The sequence below is a fragment of the Kogia breviceps genome, chromosome 4 (genome assembly GCF_026419965.1).
Source record: "Kogia breviceps isolate mKogBre1 chromosome 4, mKogBre1 haplotype 1, whole genome shotgun sequence".
NCBI lineage: Eukaryota > Metazoa > Chordata > Mammalia > Artiodactyla > Physeteridae > Kogia > Kogia breviceps.
In genome coordinates this window covers 145,909,304-145,928,215 of record NC_081313.1, presented here as the reverse complement: position 1 = coordinate 145,928,215, position 18,912 = coordinate 145,909,304, and the positions used below count along the sequence as shown (strand labels likewise).

The 18,912-nt window shown below is 39.2% G+C and overlaps 2 pseudogenes; both read right to left on the bottom strand.

Annotated features, from left to right (window-relative positions):
- Positions 1–18,912, bottom strand: part of LOC131755765 (RNA/RNP complex-1-interacting phosphatase-like) — a 139,865-nt pseudogene that overhangs the window by 33,310 nt on the left and 87,643 nt on the right.
- LOC131755767 (RNA/RNP complex-1-interacting phosphatase-like) lies at positions 966–17,119 on the bottom strand (annotated as a pseudogene).

Below are 18,912 nucleotides of genomic sequence, written 5' to 3'. Positions count from 1 at the left end.
TTTTTTCCTTTTCTTGTTTGTTTCTCTTAAGGCATTATCCATTATGTTCATTCACTCGTATTATTTTATTTAATTTATTTAATTAATTTATTTGTTTAGATTTTGTGGTGTCAGGTATTAGGTGCAGCACGCAGGCTCTTCACTGCAGTGCATGGGGTCTTCCCTGTGCCTCGTGGGCTCTCTAGTTGTGGCGCGTGGGCTCCAGAGCACGTGGGCTCAGTAGTTACGGCGTGCGGGCTTACTTGCCCTGCAGCATGTGGGATGTCAGTTCCCCAACCAGGGATCGAACGTGTATTCCCTGCACTGGAAGACAGATTTTTAACCACTGGACAACCCGGGAAGTACCCACTCTTGTATTATTTTAAATGTAGTCTTCATTTCTGAATTTTTTTTCTTTTATTTTGAATTCTGTCCTGAGTTCTATCATCTTACCTAATTCTGGTTTATGCTGTTCTTTCATCTTTTTTTATTATGGTAAAATACACATAAAACAAAATTTAGTATTTCAACCATTTTCAAGTATACAATTCAGTGCCATTGAATACATTCACAGTGCTTTGCAAACATCACCACTCTCCAATTTCAAAATAATTATGTCAAAAAAGACTGAGCAGGACCTCAGAAAGATGGAGGCAGCCGCACAGTCTCTGAATCTCTCCAAACCCTGACATGGAAGAAGATCAACTAAAACCAAACACCCATAGGTGGCATTTATCAGCATTTACCATTTGCAGAACTTTTTCACCATCCCCAACAGGGACTCTATAGCCATTAAACAATAACTTCCCATTCCCTCCTCAATCCATGTTCTTTCAACTTTTGCATTCTTTTTCCTAACATGTTTTAAAAGCCCACTGTGAAATAACAGGTTACAGTTTTGATCTGGTTTGTGGACCTGTCTTTTCCAACTTGATTTTATTGTCTGAAGAGATGCTATTCTGCTCCTTATTCTCTTTTTTCTTTCACTACGTAGGTACGGGATTTGATCCCAATCCTTTCCTGTTATTGATTTTTGGATGAAAAAAGTTTTAAAGCACTTTGAAACAGAGGTGTGAGGCCATGTGGAAACACGTTCTTCATGGCTGTTTCATCAATGCTTCAGTTATACTGTTTTGGAATAACTGTTTTACAGGAGGCACAAACCAGTGGGCTTTATCATTGGACAGAGTGCAGAGAAAGGACCCCATGGAGAGAAAGGACCCCATGGAAGCTGACCACCTTAGCAAAAATGATGTAGTTATGATTTCACCCAAGATTGGTCACAAATCAGCCTGGGAAACTCAATGAACCAGAGACAAGGTATAATGCCATCTCTCCTTCTCTCTGCCTCAGCTCTCAAGGATGGGACACCTACATGTTAGCAGTAATTATTATTTGGTTTCTGTTCATAATTACCATCAGAAGACACAGCAATTATGGGCCCAATTACACAGCCCAGCTACACACCATTCTTCTTCACTTTGGCTTCCTGTCCACCAGCAGGAACTTGATTTATATTTGTTCTCCCTTCACCACAGCTCAGGAATTTTTGTGACTGACTCTCAGTCTCACCAGAATCTGTAGCTCTCACTCTGCCCCAACATCCCACCCCATCATTTGCTCCCTGAAGTGTACTCTAGAAACTTAGGTAAACTGGATATTTTACCATTGTTCACCATCTCTTGTGAAACCAAAAGAAAAGCAGCTTTCTTATGGAATGACGCAGAGCTTGTCAGGATAAAACACCAGTCTGCACGAGAAAGGGAAGAAGAGAATGATGGAAATACTTTCTGGAAAACTATTTTACATGATGTTTTGTTTGTTCCTGGTAAATAAATTGAAATCTTCTAAATGTTCAAACAAAACCTAAACAACTAAATTCAATAATACAGGAATATAACTTTTTTAAAAAAATTCTTTGGCTGCACAGCATGTGGGATCTTAGCTCCCCAACTAGGGATTGAACCCACGCCTGCTGCACTGGAAGTGCAGAGTCTGAAGCACTGGGCCACCAGGGAAGTCCCAGGAATAAATCTTTTAAAGGAGAAGTTATAAATCCCTTGGTTATATGAACTGGAGATTTTTAGTAAGAAGTCATGTATTTTAAATGACTTGGAGCTTTAAAGAAAAGAAGGAAGGAAGGAAGAAAGAAAAAGGGACTTCCTTGGTGGTGCAGTGGATATAATATCAAAACTCAGTAAATTAATTTAAAAAATTTAAGAAAGAAAAACAAGCTGAAATCCACTGACTAATTATTCAGGCTGTTATATCTCGCTATTTCCAGATACATTCCTTTATCAACTTTTGGTAAAAGGTTATGCTATGTCAGGACAAATGAATTACAAACTTTTCTCTTTTTCCAAAATTTGAGAAATTCTCCTACACTTCTACCTTCATATTTTATAAAAAGGGAAAAGTAGTGACAACCCTGATACTTACATTCAATTGCATCATCTGGCCACATGCCTTCTACATCAATCAAATATCTACAAAACAACAAAATTCAAGCCATTTGTAAATAAAAAGAAAAGAAAATCAAGTTTTTGCAAAAATGGTCCAATTTCGCTTTACAAATATAGATATAAAAATCCTAAGAAAATATCAGCACATCTAATCAATAATTATTAAAGAATGATATATACCATGACTACAAAAAGGCTTTATTCCAAGGATGTAAGGATAATGCAACTTTAGACAATCTATTAATATAATTATTTACATTAATACAACAATTTAATTAATAAATGAAAGAGAATAAAATACAGGACCAAACTGGCAGATGTTAAAAAGTTATCTGATAACATACAACAGTCAGTTTCAGTCAAAATGCTTTGTACACTCAAAACAGGAGACTTAATATGACAGAGTATTCATCACGAACCAACAAATAACAAAAGACAAATTAGGATCAATATTAACATCATATCTACAAAAACCCTATCTAACCAACCATAGGAGCCAGAAGCTTAGGAATCACCGACACTGACAGCTATTTCTCCCTCACCCTCACCGTCAACCCACCACCAGTGCTAACCATGATACTGCCTACATACCTCTAGCATCTGTCCACATCTTTCCACCAACATGACCACCATACCCTGGTCCAAGCCACCATTATGCCCAATTTCTACAAAAGTCTCCCAACTTGTTTCCTTGCTTCCACTCTTTCTCCCCGCAGTGTATTCTCCACTCGGTAGCAAAACGACAGGTTGAAAGTACAATTGGGTATGTTCCACACACTCACCTTCCACAAGAAAGTTCAATGGTTTTCTATTCCTCTTAAAGTCTGAAACCTTAAACATAAGCCTGCACGATCGAGCTCCTACCCACACTTGCAGCTCCATCATCATGACATGCTCCCCCACAGCCCCACCATCCCGGCCAGTTCCTCCCACACAGCATATGCTTTCCTCTTATAGGGTCTTGTGCTATTCCTTATGCTCAGAAATCTCTCCCCAACATCCCTATCTGGTTAATACCGACTCATCCTTCAGATATCAGCTGAAACATCCCTGAATAAACCTTCTCTAAACTCCATGATGAGATCAAATGCTCCCTAAAATATGCTCTCATGGTACCATGTCCCTCTCCTTGGCACTTGTCAGAGTTGTAATTCGACATGCAGAGTATGATTCTTGACTATCTATTCCCTCTCTGCACTGTTAGAATTCACAAAGGGCAGGTCAAGTCTCTTCACTCACAAAATTTCACAAGTCGTTTTGCTAGCACCCAGCACAGTGCTTAACATAACAGATGCTCAATAAGTATTTCCTGCATGAACAACCATAAATTGGTACAGGGTAGCAACATCCACAAAAAGCATAAGGGCATAAACACTTTGATGCAGAAGTCCAATTCTGAGTGAAGTTAACTGAGACAAAGCATATATATTCAAAGATGTTCACACAGGAATATTCATTACTTGGACGTTTTATAACATCAAAAACTTCTGACTTTTATATGTTCATCAATAAGCAAAGGAACAATGCAGCCTTAAAAAATAAACAAATGAGACCTAATGAAACTTAAAAGCTTTTGCACAGCAGAGGAAACTATGAACAAGACCACAAGACAACCCTCAGAATGGGAGAAAATATTTGCAAATCAATCAACAAAGGATTAATCTCCCAAATATATAAATAGGTCATGCAGCTCACTATTAAAAAAACAAACAACCCAATCAAAAAATGGGCAGAAGACCTAAATAGACATTTCTCCAAAGAAGACATACAGATGGCCAAGAGGCACATGAAAAGCTGCTCAACATCACTCATTATTAAAGTAATGCAAATCAAAACTACAACGAGGTATCACCTCACACCGGTTAGAATGGGCATCATCAGAAAATCTACAAACAACAAATGTTGGTGAGGGTGTGAGGAAAGGGAACCCTCTTGTACTGCTGGTGGGAATGTAAACTGATACAGCCACTATGGAGAACAGTATGGAGGTTACTTAAAAACTAAAAATAGAATTACCATATGATCCAGCAATCCCACTACTGGGCATATACCCAGAGAAAACCATAATTCAAAAAGACATATGCACCCCAATGTTCATTGCAGAACTATTCACAATAGCTAGGTCATGGAAGCAACCTAAATGCCCATCGACAGATGAAAGGACAAAGAAGATGTGGTACATATATACAATGGAATATTACTCAGTGGTAAAAAAGAACGAAATTGGTGCTTCCCTGGTGGCGCAGTGGTTGAGAATCCGCCTGCCGATGTAGGGGACATGGGTTCGTGCCCCAGTCTGGGAGGATCCCTGATGCACAGAGCGGCTGGGCCTGTGAGCCATGGCCGCTGAGTCTGTGCGTCCGGAGCCTGTGCTCCACAACGGGACAGGCCACAACAGTAAGAGGCCCACGTACCACAAAAAAAAAAAAAGAACGAAATTGGGTCATTTGTAGAGACGTGGATGGACCTAGAGACTGTCATACAGAGTGAAGTAAGTCAGAAAGAGAAAAAGAAATATTGTATATTAATGCATATATGTGGAATCTAGAAAAATGGTACAGGTGAACAGGTTTGCAATGCAGAAAAGAGACACAGATGTAGAGAAAAAAACGTATGGACACCAAGGGGGGGAAAGTGGGGCAGGAAGGGGGTCGGTGGTGGTGAGATGAAATGGAAGATTGGGATTGACATATATACACTAATATGTATAAAATAGATAACTAATAAGAACCTGGGGCTTCTCTGGTGGCGCAGTGGTTGAGAGTCCGCCTGCCGATGCAGAGGACACGGGTTCGTGCCCCGGTCCGGGAAGATCCCACATGCCGTGGAGCAGCTGGGCCCGTGAGCCGTGGCCGCTGAGCGTGCGCGTCTGGAGCCTGTGCTCTGCAACGGGACAGGCCACAACAGTGAGAGGCCCGAGTACCGCAAAAAAAAGAACCTGCTGTATAAAAAATAAATAAGTTTTAAAAATTCAAAAATAAATAAATAAAATTAATTAATTAATTATTTATTTTTTAAAAAAGAATGAGGTTGGAAGACTTTCAAAACAGCACACAACAGATCACACACTCAAGCCCCGGAAGATGGGGAACTGCCTTAATTCCCCCACTTCGGATCACATCTCCATGCCTCACAACTCTCAGTCTGACTGGGCTAGCTTTGGCAAGGGGACGGAGCTGGATCACGAGCTGCTACTGCCATATCTGGATCAAGTTTCAGTTTGGGTCTGTCATCCAACACCTAGCCAGACATGCCCAGCCACTCAGCTGAGAGGAACAAATTAGGATAGCTCAAAGGATAGGCTTCATACAGCATCAGCCTGAAGGAGTTTATGACCCTGGAAGAAATGGATCAGAAGAAAGGATCCCGGGGACTTCCCTGGTGGTGCAGTGGGTAAAGACTCCACACTCCCAAGCAGGGGGCCCGGGTTCATTCCCTGGTCAGGGAACTAGATCCCACAGGTATGCCGCAACTAAGAGTTTGCATGCCACAACTAAGGAGCCCACCTGCTGCAAATAAGACACGGTGCAAACAAATATATTAATTAATTAAATAAAACCAATATTTTTTAAAAGATCTGGAAGTGTGGGATCTGTATGATGGACTTTGTTTATGCAAACCCAATTTGATTACTGCTGTGTATGCAGATCACCTGGGCTGTACAGGTGACTGGCTGATGAGACCCTTCACGTGCCCCTCCTGCATGGAGACAGTTGATGCAGCACTGCTTCTGTCCTACGAGACTAACTGAGCCAGTGTCTCTCACCCGACTTCAAGTGAATCATCATTTTTGGTGGTTTTGATCTTTTGTCATTGAGCCCAAAGAGCCAGGGATTGGGAATTAAGATCATGCATGAAACTGTCCTAAAAACTCCTGAACAGCTGCGGATGTTGGGGAAAAGTATGTGATCTTTTAGAAATTTAGGGGGGAAAGTAGGATGCTATTTTTATGTAAAGCCTTCACCCAGTGTTTAAAAATATAATTGTATTTAGATCTTGTTATTGCTCCAGTACATAGGAATTGTGTAAAGTGTTACAGCAGCTACATATGTTTCACTTGTGTGTCAAAGATTAGGATAAAGATAGTGGTTGTTCTTCCTAAGTGAGATAACTTTCTTCTTCCCCCTACCCAAATTCTTTTCTGAAGTTACTGGCATTTGGGTCAAGGTTTTATTTAAAGCTACATTTTATAACACTGTCACAAAAAAACTAGTTTTAAGCTTGTTTACATAGTTCTTTTTTTTAGAATAAACATAGAACATTTATTTTTTACTTTATAGGAACTCCACAAGTTAAGGTCCCATTGTTCTTTGGCTGTGATTGTTGTTACTATTGAGGTTGCTGTTTTATGTGTTTGCTGGTTCTTTCTAATCTACCATTTGCCATTATTGGCATATGATCATCTCAGGGTCACAAGATGGCTGCTGTAAAACCAAGAATCATATTCTCACAAAACAAGGAGGGAGCAGAAAAAGAGTCTGAATACTCATTTTCCAAATGCATATTATTTATCTTTTTTCAGAGAAAAATATCATTCTCATAAGAACAATAACAGCCTTCCCCTAATTACTCATTTGCCAAAACAGATTGATATGACCATTCATAAGACAATTCATAGCAAAGAGGGATAGGATAATGATTGTCTCAGCCTAACAAGGATTTATCCACTGAAGCTGAATGCTTCACTCCTCAAAAAATCATAAAGTTCTATAAGCAAGGAAGAACTACTAAGGAACTGTTAAAGTAAACCATTCAGAACTGTTTGTCCAAGACCATATGATTCTTTTTTTCCATTGGAAATGGAATTCATTGCCTTAGGTCTTCTTAAATAGTGTTCTCTTACTGTTGGGGCTGGCTCTGTGCTTGAAAACCAGTTTATTTATAACCTGTTACAAGTGCGATATCTACGGGCAGTTAAGAAAGGCAGAATTCAAAGTGATCTCCTAGCTTGTAAGCAAACCGAGATTCATTGTCCCTCTTCTTATTAAAAAATGAGTTAATGTGTCCAGAAACTAACTCTAGTAAACGGGTTTAACATTACCCTTTCTTATGTGTTTCATCTAATTATTTTGGTTGTTAATATGGTGATAATTAAAAGTCAAGGTAAATTTTCCACATTAAGAATTCTGATTTATTGAGCTTGAATTATGCCACCATGCTTATGTAAAAATGAAAGAGGCACCATGGTTAAACTGAGAAAAGTTTCTCAGTTGTAACAATTTAGACTTATTCTTTCCTGTGACCTCCTTCCCTGTTGTCTTGAACCACAGCAAAAGGATACTGCATGTCTTCTTATTGTAGTGCTGAACTTACTGAAGTCATATACAACACATCTCAGTCTCTGTTTCTTGGAAGGAAAGTCCTACTAGGTGACTGACAATTCTAAGCAGGGAGAAAGAAGATAAATGTGTTTCATGTTTTACACACAAATGCAGAATTTGTATAATCACGACTTCACAGTTGTGATCTCAAAAAAGAAGGAATTTCTCCTTTATATTTTTCTTGCAATTAAGGTAAGAACACTCTGAATCTCTAAGCTTCTGAAGTGTTAGAAGTAGAGATGGTCTAGGAAAGATGGAGTTGTAATGTTTTACCCATTTAGCATGTGTGTATTTTTCCTTATGTACTCGAAGGTGACATATTTGTTCAGCTCAGTGATACTACAGCTAAAAAAATCATTCATTAGTACACGGAGAAGCAATCTCAAGCTAACAAATCAGAAGTGTTTCTTATTATTTTATATTGAGTTGAATATTTGACTCTTAACACTTTCCTACATACAAAACACAAGTCTCTTGAAGGGTTCTTCATAAGTTCATTATACAAGAATTTAGTATGTCATAAGCACTTAAAGATTTGACATTTAACTGTTCATTAATTTATATCCAACTACATAAAGCAAATTTGGAGGGAAAAATAATAATAAATAAATAAGAATGATGTCTCCAAATATTTTCCTAGGAAGCTGACCACCATATATTAAATTATAAACCAAAATGTCTGAATACTATACCATTCAATCACATGTACAGTCAGTTCTGTATATCCAACGGTACCATATCCTGCAGATATGGAAGGCCAATTATACTACACCATTTTACATACGGGAGGTGAGCATCCGAGGATTTTGGTATCCATGGGGAGTCCTAAAACCAATCCTCCTGCAGATACCAAGGGAATATCGTATATGCTTACATCTGCATTTTTACATCTGAAAAAATATGTGCTAAATTATTACTGGTGTTCACCTCTGAGTAGGGCGCAAAATTGCCTTCCACTTCATACATTTCTCTGACTGCATTTTTTGCATTCAGCTTACATTAGCTTACATTACTATTGTAAACAAAACAATCTAAACATGGTCTGCTTCTTGGGGTTGGCAACTCACCTGCAGATGAGGTAGCCAGTCCTGTTTAAACCATGGGTACAGTGGACACCAATAAGTCTGTCTATAAAACAGGTGTCCCTGATCACCTACCACATGCCCTCACCTCTTCCTCTCGTTTTGTTATTTTCCAATGAATTTAGCACCACTTGACACTCCATATATTTACTTATTTATTTATCTCTCTCCCCCCACTAGAACGTAAAGTACGTAAGGGCAAGAACTTTGTTCTTTTCCTACTTCCTAGAACAGTGCCTTCAACTTAGAAGGTGTTATACAAATATTTGCTGAAAATGAATGTATGAATTCTTTGCCCTTTCACACTACCCTCTAGTCAAACCAGAGGCTGCCCCTCCAGAGCACAAGTTCAAGCCCTGTGCCTTCTGTACCTGTTCCCAATACCTGGGTTGTCCTTTCCTCATTCCGGCAAAATCCTCTTCCCCCAAGCCCAGCTCAAATGATGTCTCCTCGGTCAGGCCTTCCTCGATTTTTCCTCTATTTTCCTGCTGCACTTGATCCTTTTATGATAAGTAACCCATTTATAGTCACTACATGTTTACCTTCGTAGATAACTGCAAGTTGCTACTGAACAAAGACTTCTAGTCACCTCTGTATCCACGTGCCCTAACAACAAACCTATAAGGCTCTTGGTGTTTACTAAAACAATTTATTTTCTGAGTCTCTACCAATTCTAGGGAGTGGATACTAGAGTCTCCTCCTCTTTATCAGTGAGCCTGGCATCTGTGGGAGGGGCTTAGAGGAGAGGAAGGTACCAACGGATCAGAACTAAGGTCCTGAGACTGCAATGGCAGAGAGCATGGTGAAGTTACCCACTGCATGCAGAAGACCCACACACGAGTCAGCATATGAAATGGACTACACTTGGTATAACATGTGAACAATCAAGGTTTACAAACGTGTTCTCAGGCACTCGTAGGGATCTTCTAGCCCACGCGGAACAGACAGAACACACACAAAGGAGACTGGAGGAAGTAAGAAGGCCAGCAGCTGCACCCTAACATCCTAAGGGGTAACATTTCTGTGACTACAGTTTACACAAATCAGATAATTTGCCTCCTTTCTTGACACCCTGGTTATCACAGGCAAGGACAAGCCTCTCAAGTTTTAAAGCTAAAGTACAGGGAAGATCTGTGTATAGGTCTTAAGATGTTTAAGAGCTAGTACCTGCATTAAGCAACCAGCTTACAGAATGAATATTTATCTTGAAATTCCAGTGTCTCCTTCTCTCTCTCAACTCCTATCCCCTATCTTCCCACCTCCGTCTCTATTCCTTCTCCCCTACTCCCTGTTTTATGTATATATGTGCATCATTTTATAAATACACGGAATATGTACTGTCTGTCAGGTTTATTTAATAAAGTGCACACTCCTCAGCCTAAATTTAGAAAGAGGACAAGATGAACACCTTCTCCTGTGGGTCACCGGTGTTCCACAGACGAAAGGTTCCTCAGTCTGAAAACACGGCAAATACCATGTTCCTTCTGACAGTTAGATGCTAGAAAAAGGCAGGCGGATCCTTACAATTCAGACGCTATTAAGACCTACTAACAACAGAGTAGATCTTAAAGCAGAAACAAGAAAACACCAGCCTTCTAAGCTCTTCCTGTCTGAAGATACGTACAAGAGGTGGCAGTGTTCTCCCTCACTTGCACCCAAAGGGTAAAAGCAGCAAAAATATATTAAACACATATGATAACGAAGTCACTCTTCTGGTCCACTCTCTTTTGTTTTGCTTCTAGGGATCTGTCCCACTCTGAACCTTTGCTTTTTCTTTTCTCTTTTATATACGCTAAGAACCTGAGAGGCTTAACCTTTTCTTCCACATCTCAACCAATAAATAGGACAAAAGAACATTTTTATCTTTTTATGTATTTTCCATTCAAATTTTTTAAAAAGAGGTAAGTAAGCTACTTCAGTTCATACTTCTCACACAAATCACCTTCCAAACTAAACTAAGTTGTTTGTGACCATAAACAGGAAAAACACCATACCCTATCAGCACCTTCAGACATTTCCACCTTAATGTTACCAAACACAACAGGCCTAATGTCAGAACTCTTAAAAATGTTAAAAATCCCCAACCCCACTCAAAATGCATACCAAAGTTCAGGTAAAGGAAAAAAAAAAAAAACAGAAACAACTCACCATTATCTTTATTTTCTTTCAAAAACCCATTAACAGCACATGGGAATTTAAAAATAGTGTCATCATCTGGCACCTGATGCCCAATTGTACAAATTCTTAAATAACGAATAGTTTCTGGTAAGTCCTATAAGGCAAAACCATGAAAATATGTATTACTTCATTTGTCAGGAAAGAATAAATAATTAATCAGAGAAGGCAGAATATAAACCAAGAGAGTACATTAAACTTAGTATGTCAGTCATTCTGATGAGAGCCATTTTTTCCAAAGCTGCTTTAACCAGTAAGTATCACCTGATTTTCATTAAAACTGCAGAATGGACAGTTACTAGGCATGCAAAAGGAAAAGCAAATCTATGTGAATGAATGCACATGTAACTCAAATGGATATAAACAGTTCCACCTACATTTATGTTCTATCTTATATTTCAAGGGCCACAAAGCGGCTGTGATTTAAGTAGCATAGTAGAATAGAGTCAGAAGAACTTGGATTCGAAATAGGAAATAGAGCAAATTTCAGGCATTGTTGAGAACTGGTATTCTCGGGGTGGGAGAAAGTAGACTATCAATAGAAGACAGAAAAGGATAAGTAAAAATTCTGTAGTTCTGAATTTAAATGGAAAGTAGCAGTATGTACCTATGACATATTTTATATTAAAAACAAACATACATATCTCCCAGCTCTGACCACTGAAAAAGTCTAGAAACAACTGATGTCATATCAAAAGGACTCAGCAGTCACTGAGAAGCTCCAACTAGCCAAAAACAGGGCCTCATTCAGAATAATAACTGTAATGGAGTCCACGGTGATATGAATAAATAAATTTTAAAAGATTGGTAACCACTGGAGGATATTTGTGAATCAACTCATTATTTTGAAAACTGCTAAATAAAAGAAGAGGGCTTCCCTGGTAGTGCAGTGGTTGAGAGTCCACCTGCTGATGCAGGGGACACGGGTTCGTGCCCCTGTCCGGGAAGATCCCACATGCTGCGGAACGACTAGACCCCGTGAGCCATGGCCTCTGAGCCTGCGCGTCGGGAGCCTGTGCTCCGCAACGGGAGGGGCCACCACGGTGAGAGGCCTGCGTACTGGAAAAAAAAAAGAGGGAATTATGCCTCTACAACTGGGCAACCAAGTAGTTGATGAACGGAATCTTCTCCTGATAGAAATATACCCAGCTAATAAGTGAAAAAAGAACAACAGAATTCACCAGTTTTTGAAGCCTCAACTGAATGAATGGATGGAGGTATGAATCATCTGTGACTGCTAATATCACAGAAAGAGACAATTATATGTCTCCATGGAAGAACACATCACCACCTATGAAACTGTCTTGCCAGAACAAAACATGCAAGCTTCATTCTGATCAACGACCAATTTACAGGAAATAAAAGGATGGAAGGTTATGTTAACAACACATGGAATGTAATCATCAAAATCTAGATGGGACAAATTACCTGGTTTCTTTAAAGATAAAATTCAAGGAGGAAAAAAAAAGTGAGAGAGACATGGAGGGAGAACCTATAGATTAACTAAGACCTCAGAGACCTAACAATCAACGGCAAAGTGAGGACCTTATTTGGATCTAATTCAAAATTCTTAAAAACAACTTTTTATGACATTTAGGAGACAACTGCAAATTTGAGCACTCACTGGGTATGTAATATTAAAAATGATATTAAGGAATACAAGTCCTATATTTTAAATATACATACCAAAAATGTATACGTGTAATTACATGTTGTCTTGGAGCTGCTTCAAGATACTATGGAATAGGGTGAAACAGGTGGGGGTATAGATAAAATGTGACAGCCATCAGTTGGTAAATATTAAAGCTGGATGAGTTCATGGGTATACAAGGAACATTCACAGTATTTTGTATACTTTTGTAGATGTTTAAAATTTGTGATCATTGTTTAAAAACAAGATGACCCTGTAGAAAACAGTTTGGAAGTGGCTCAAAGGTTGAATGTAGAGCTACCATATGATACAACAACTCTGCTACTACCTACACTGCATATCTAAGAGAACTGAAAGCAGGGATTTGAACAAATATCTGTACACCAATGATCATAGCAGCCTGATTCACAATAATTACACGGTGGCAACAACCCAAGTGTCAATCAACCAATGAATAACAAACTACATTATACACACAGTGGGATTTATTACGCCAAAAAAGGAATGGCGTTTTGTTCCATGCTATAAGATGGATGAACCTTGAAGACACTAGGTTTACTGAAATAAGCCAGACATAGAAGGACAAATATTGTAGATTCCACTTACACGAGGTACCTAGAACAGGCAAATTCATAGAGACAGAAAATGGAATAGAGGTTACCAAGGACTGGTGGGAGGAAAAACGGGGTGCTTACTGTTTGATGGTTACAGAGTTTTTGTTGAGGATGATGTAAAAGTTTCGGTTATACACAGTGGTGATGGTTACACAACACTGTGACTGTAGTTAATGCCACTGAACTGCATATTTATAAATGGTTAAAATAAATAGGATTTACGTATATTTTACCACAATAAAAAAAGAGGAATAACTGAGTTGAAATTTCAATTCTTCCTTTTCCGAGAGTCAGTTTCGTCGTTTGTAAAATTAGTAATTGTAGTTGTCTATCCTCTGAGCTTAGTGCAGAGTAAGCACTCAGTAGGAGATATCAGTACTACTTCCACTTCAACAGCAAAGGATTCTTGTGAAGATTAGCGAAGTCAGTGGATATGAAACAACTTTCTAAATGGCAAACTGCTATACAAATATTAACAAACATTAGGTGTTACTGTCTCCCAAGGCCATGGAACAGGTCAGAAGAAGGATAATTCCTTTGCACTGGTATGTCCTACATGGGCCAAGAGAATATATGGGTTTCTGTACTGTATCAGAAGGTATTAGGAAAAGAAAGCATAAAACTTAGAGAACAATTGTCTTTTACTGTGATGCTTAAACATGCTCAGGCTACTGCTGAAAATAAGTGCTAAAGACATAATGGACATACCATTCTTTCCTTTCAGGCTACTACTATTCTTACTAAAATTTACTTCATTTTCAAAATATAGAACATGGAAGCTTATAGAATTTCTTAAGCATATCTAGAGTCTACTGCCAAATACGATAGTTCAATTCATATCTTTCATCTCATTTTGAAACAGGAATTAGAAATGTGTATTTAAGGAAACCACTAGCTTCCTGTTTTGAACCCATGAAAGAAGAACAGGATTCACCTTAGCATAAGATGATAAGTACTGAATTACTATGAATTATTACAGTATCAGAAAGAAGGTCATTTTCAATTACGGGTTCCATTTACCTCTGGCTTATAATAGCGGCGAGTATATGTTAAGTCAATAATCAGCCCAAGTTCTTCATTCTGTTCTTGGAGTTTGTTAAAAAAGATCCAAGCAGGAAAAACATTCTGGAGCAAGATTCATTTCAAAACTCTGTCAGAAAGAATAAAATAAGAAAGAACATGTGTTTAAAATCCTTTATTATATTATCCATTTATTCAAACCCTGTGATGCTAACATATGAGATTCAAAGTAAAGTTTCCTGCTCTGGAATTTACAAGCGATATTACAATCCTTTCTTCCAGAGAGATTAGACACAAGAAAATAAGCTCACTTCTAGACATTTACTTCTATGTTTGTTTATTTCATGTTGGTCTCCTAACCAGACTGTAAACTCCCAGAAGGCAGGGACCACATCAATTTTGCCTACCACTGTATCGCCAGCTCCAAGCAGAGTGCCTGTAAATAGACACATAAACACTTCTTGAATATCTACCTATATGAAGGATGGCTTTCACTGCTAAATATTCTTTTATGTATTTGCCTTATTTATGTACTCTGTTCCATTGATCTGTTTGGTTATTCAAGTGCCAGCAACACACTTTTCTTTTTAAATTAGTAGACTACTTTTAGAGCACTTTGAGATTCACAGCAAAACTGAGTAAAAAGCACACAGTTCCCACTTATACCCTCTCTCCTTCACCCCACACAGCCTTCCCCATTATCGACGTGCCATACCAGTGTGCTTCATTTCTTAGAATTCGTGAACCAACACTGACACGTCATTATCAATCAAAGTCCATAGTTTATTGCATTCATGGTACAAGTACCTGACTATTTCTTTATTTCTAGTATAGTCATCCCCAAACATTTACATACTGAGATACATATTACTTTCTTATAAAGTATTTTCTTCTTTATTTATAGTTAGGGCATTCCATTGGGTTTTTTTTTACACTAAATACAAAAGTAGGCTGTATTTATCTATGAATTCCATTTCTGGATAGTAAAGGAGGTATTAAAAAGTATTTGCTATAAAAAGGGAAAATGGACTACGACAGGGTTGAGAGCCAGGGCTCTATATGGTGAATTCAGATTTCTGGAAGCATACGGTATTAACTTTCACTTACCTTTTTTAAAGGAACTTTGAAAACAATGCAACGAGTCCCAGGCATCCGCTGTCCCACTGGGAGATACTCTTTCCACCTAATAATATATTGTTTGTTAGGCAAATTTTATCTTAGGCTGTCTCCCTGCATAGGATGAACGCGCCTTGAAAATGGAAACCATATCCCTCTATACTAGGTCTCTCTCCTCTTTCTGCTTTGCATTGTGCTGCTCCACTTATTCACCCCCCCCCAGTAATAACCTATACTTCCCTTGTTCCTGTTTTCCCGTCTTGAAAACAGATAAAAGGCAACTAAACAATGCAAAGGTCTCAACAAATAAGAGATATCTAAAATCAGAGACGGCCAGAACTTCTGTATCCCTGATAAAACCTAGCCCGGTGTTGACTTCTAAGGTATCATGAATACATGCGTGTTGACTGAAATAGTTTAAACTCAATTCTTCCACTTCCCAGTTTATTTTTAGTCCTCATACAAAACCTAATAACAAAATTCCTTAATGCTAGGAATCACAGTGAAAACTAATATCTGAACTGAGTTCTGTAAGATGAGTTAGAACTAAGGTTAACTCAGTGTGTCTGAAGCATAGAAAGTGAGGACAAAAGTGGCACAAGATGGGGCTAGAGAAGCAGAGAGGATTCTAGACCACGCAGAGACTTGAAGGCCAACAGTTGGCTTTCTATTCTCAAAACAATGTTTTGGAGCGATGGTTATGAGCAATGCTCCAACTTGCTGTTAAGGTTTCTTGTGTGAAGAATGGACTGGAAGGAAACAAGAAATATGGACGCTAGTTAGGACCTAATTGCAACCGACAGGCAAGTTCAGTATTAGATGTTGAGGAAGAGTTGACAGATTCAAAAGAAATTCAGGAGATAAACTGAAGCGGGCTTTATGGGGTATGACATGGAGGAAAGGAAGGTCTTAGGGAATTAAAGGGTTTACTGCACACACGAGCAAAGTCTCCAAATTAATCATTTGAACGTACAGAGGTAGATCTCTCAAATGACACCGGTTAGGAAGCAACAGTACGCCCTTTATAATTCCTAGAGACAACACAGATCAACTGTTTTGATTGAAAATTCGGCGGTACCGGTGCGTTTTTTCACTCAAACTTACTTCCAGTTCCTCTTACTCACATTTTCTGTGCCAAAACAACACAGCTTGAGGAATTGAAGGGGATTCTATTTTGGTAATTAAGGAGTGTCTGCAACACTGACAGTCCCATCTTCAAAAGCAGTCCCTCTGCATGTTACCCGAGAAGCAATGACTAGAGCCTCCCTTTTAAAACGATGGGGGCAAATCAGAACATCACACACTGTCGCTTTCAGCTACTGTGAACTGAGCCGCGAGAGGACCAAAATCCGCTAGCACAGCACGGACACGGACGGGGCAGCGCGCGGGGCCAACAGTGACAGGAGACAGCACAAGAGACGAAGCCCAGGCCCTGGGGCTCTGCGCTCTACACGCAATGCCCACGGGCCAAGGCGTATTACCTTTCCGGGATGTCCTTTCCGCCCTTCCTCTTGGCCGATGAACGTCCGGCCGGAAAAGCCGCGATCCTGACTCCAGCGCTCACGGGCATGATGCCACTGGCTCATGTGACCCCCTAAGATGCCGCCCACCCAACGCCACGAATGACAAAGCCGCCAACCCGGCGACCCGGGTGCCAGAACAAGGCCCCGAACCACAGGCGCCTAGGCACAAACACACGCAGCTCGCGGACCGCCTTCTACTGCGCATGCGCCACTGCCAGTCGCGAGACGTCATCACACCGGCCGACTGAGACGTTTGATTACTAGAGGACTCGGACGCCTGCAATTCCCTGCTAAGCCGGAGGATGGCAGGAGAGGTCTATTAGTTCTTGTGTGTATCCTTCGGAATTCCAGTCATAAGGGACATGGAAAGCTGTCCCACTATCCCAGGTTCTTGTGTGGTTCTTTCAGATATTTCCCAAGTGCTTACATTCACACTTGTTGTATCTTGTATGTAAGTATTTGTACGTAATGGATATCCTGTATTTTATAGAAGAGCAGCATCCTATACATAGTCTACAATCTGTCTTGGATAGTGATTTTCCCAGTCAATTTATGTGTACATCCATTCTATTCTCTTTAATAGCTGCGTAACATTACATAATTTACATGGCCAGTCCAACATTCATGGACTTTTAGTTGTTTTCAGTTGGGGGTTTTTTGTTTGTTTCTGTCCTCTGTTACAGATAGGCTGCAATGTGAACATCTTTATACATGTATATAGCTATATATAAATTTCTAGACATAGAATTTCTGGAATGAAAGAGATGCAAACATAAAATATTGAAAGATTTTCAATCAATCTAATCTGCCTAATCAACATTCGAAAATATTCTATCATCTTATACTCCAGTCACAGTGAAACATTTATTGGCTTCCTATTATGTGCCTGGTAGCATTCAGGAGGTTGACAGTACGTATTTACATTTTACACAATACCAAAAAATGCCTGAGAGAGACAAGAGTGGAGCTAACGTATAACATTTGCTCACAGTATCAGGCATAGTGATCTGTACCCCTTAGAAAAACTATGAATCCTGCCACAAGTGGAACAGCAAAGAACAGCATGTCCTACAGTAGGGTCTGAAGGTATAATAGCATACTAAATTCCATTGTTATTTATGATAGGAAATGTTTTCTGTTAGTTTTACTTTTTAGTTTCTAATTTCTGAAAGTATCATACATACACTGTTAGTAACCTTCACAACCATTTGAGCTGGGTAAATGGAGTCAGGAAGGTCACAATTATTCAATGAGTGAATGAATGAGTAAGAAGGTCACTAGCTTCAACGTATCTGGGACAGTCATCGTCTAACCAAGTTTCAATCCACAAGCATTTATTTACAATTCTGAAAACTTCCACATAATTACAAATGGGACAATATTAGTAAATTACTATTTGGATAAAGAAAAGATACATGTCAGCTCAACAGAGTTTACAAACTTACAATTAGGCACATTCAAGTTGGTGCTAAGTCATATAATATTCTTTTGCAATTTATGAAAAATATCCAATAGGCACGTACTGGCCAAAAAGTACAAATGATACAAATATCTACACACATGACAATGTACAAATTGTGACATAAATCTATCAGAAACTAGAAAATCTATGTGGGTCTTATAGCCAGCTTGCTAAAAGGTACAGGCTTTGCAGAGGAACGCCAAAAAATCCAGACCTGGCCATAACAGGGTTTCCAGAAAGTATGGGAACTAGCAAAGTGTAGGTCTCTGGATGGGAGTAGGTCCAACATGAGATAAAACAATGCCTTCATGGGTATGTAGTATGCTGGGATGGAAAATATAGGAGCAAAGGATATTTGGAGAATCAGACAGCTAAGTATTTGACACTAACCAAATCTACCAGTATCTGATAGGGCCTCAGGAACCATGCAAAGGTTTGAGGGATTCCAGTATTTAAATCAATCACAATGTCACAATAGGAAGAATTCAGGAGAGCCTCAGGGGTAGA